This window comes from Morone saxatilis, unplaced genomic scaffold (assembly GCF_004916995.1).
Source record: "Morone saxatilis isolate NCDOM2014 unplaced genomic scaffold, NCSU_SB_2.0 Contig12, whole genome shotgun sequence".
Classification (NCBI taxonomy): Eukaryota; Metazoa; Chordata; class Actinopteri; family Moronidae; genus Morone; species Morone saxatilis.
In genome coordinates this window covers 26,682,077-26,684,262 of record NW_023339674.1, presented here as the reverse complement: position 1 = coordinate 26,684,262, position 2,186 = coordinate 26,682,077, and the positions used below count along the sequence as shown (strand labels likewise).

Sequence of the window (2,186 nt, the reverse complement as noted above, 5' to 3'; positions counted from 1 at the left end):
AGATCACAACTCCCTTGCTTCACCCTTGCCTTAAGGAGAAACTAACATGGATCTATTGTCAGAAATGGAATATAATATTCATAGCTGTGATGTTTTCATTGGCATATAATCACCTGAAAAAAGGGAATCTTTTTAGGTTGTTTTCGTAATAAGCCGTTATCTACAGAGAGCAGGTCCTCTTCTACAGAGTCTGCCATGTTGGACCGGCATGTTTCTACCAGTAGCCCAGAAGGGACAAACCAAATGCTAGTTTTAGCGCATTTTGTGCCCACTGTAGTTGCTCCTTCATGCTTGGAAGAGGAGGGTGAACCAAGGCTGCAATCTGCAACTACACAACTAAATACTAAATGTTGGACCTTTGAGTAAAAGAGCTGGGTACTTTAAGAATATATTTAAATGCTTCAGAATTTAACTTTTCAACATTATATTTAAAAAAAGTGAAGAAAGCCCAGCAGCATTTCTTACCTGGAAATTTAGAGAAATAAATATAGCCGTCCATAGTTTTATGAGTAAATAATGTACACATTTTCAATTTATTTTATTCAGCAACAAAAAACCATCATAATCAGTCTATCCTAGTTCATACATTATGATTGACTGAGTAACTGGATCAGCTGGGGGTTCAATTTGTTGCTTGATGTCACCTTATCAGCGGCTGCTGAGGCAGGGGAGTAATATCACTGATACACCTTCACACACAGAGCCTGTGTTTGATGTGGGATAAAGAAATATGCTGCACATTCATACCAGGCTTGTGTCAATTCATACCAGGCTTGTGTCACAAGGTTATTTCCTCGGAGTTCCAATATGCACGCTTAAACGGGAAGTGGCTGTTGAAGTGCTCTCTGCTAAGCAAGCTCTCAACTTTGGGTTCCATTCAAAAGTGAACAATGCCCAATTTTCCACCACGACAGTCGAAACCAAACTCGCAACTGCCAGCATCTCCGACACTGAGACCAAGCTGAATTTATTGGTTGAGAGAGTTACAAGACTCTGACGATATCTTATTGCGGGATCATAGTACCGAAATCCTGTAATTATTTATACAACTGTAGAGATAAATAATAAAGGTAATCAGGGAACCTGTAGTTATGAGACTACTAAGCAAGCAGCTGTAAGAACCCATGTTAACACCCCTAAAACCACGAACTCTGATGACCCTCATCTCGACCCACTCCATGCCCAAACCGGAAGCCCTCCACCCTTTCTCAACCAGGAATCCGCCGGAATCCAACCTTCAATATAACCAAACAAGACCCAGCTCTCCTAACCTCTACCTCAACTACCATCTACCACACCAACACTTCCCATCAGCCCTACCACGAGTCGGGACAATCCCGGCCAGCAATCAACCAGTAGGACCAGAGCACGAGAGGGAAAGTGTCTACAGTCACTCGCCCCCCAAACCCAGTCTAACTCATCTCACCACTGCACTCGCCCGTCGTGTGCATCCACACGCAGGTCTTGCGTGTGATATGACAACTGCCCCGCACCAAGTAGGCGAGTGGGGGGTATGGGGAGATTAATTGAGGAGCGAGAAAGAGAGGAAGGTTTGAGGTCGGCTGGACAGATGAATGCATATATCTCCAGCAGGCGAGACTTCACGACAATTCTTACCCAGCATACGCCTGACACTCTAAAAACACCTGCCCCCCCCCCCCCCCCCCCTATTTTTTACAAACTGGCTTTTATGAAGAATACAAGTACCATCTAAAATAACCATCTTAAAAAGTGTGCTTAAACTAACAGTCTGGAAAATGGCTGGGTTTTGCCTCCCACCACCGTTCAGAATGGTTAAAATGAAAGCAGTAAATCTGATAAGCTGTGGAAATGTTTTGTGGGCCACGTCTGTCGTCTGACTCAAGACACTCCTGTCACTCTAAAGCTCAATGGGAGGAGAGAATTAACAGAGAGAGGGAGAGAGGGAGAGGCAGGCCGAGAAGCATCAGCTTGTCATGTCTGCCGGATTAAGCTGTCTAGATCAGCTTGCCATGTCTGACAGCTCCCGCTCATTATTCATAGCTCTGCTTGGCAGATGTCTTTATGCAGCCCGACCGAAAGACACACACACCTGCACACGCACAAACAATACGGAAGCGCCCAGAGAGCGGCCCACATCGGCTGCATCGACAATGATGACTCTTCACGCCCGAGATGCCCCGCTGCTGTGGCGCCGTGTGCTCGGG

The 2,186-nt window shown here is 45.6% G+C and overlaps 1 protein-coding gene across 1 annotated transcript in view; it reads right to left on the bottom strand.

The window, feature by feature from the left end:
• Positions 1 to 2,186, bottom strand: part of LOC118322307 (cadherin-2-like) — a gene marked incomplete in the record, with an annotated part of 82,098 nt that overhangs the window by 2,444 nt on the left and 77,468 nt on the right.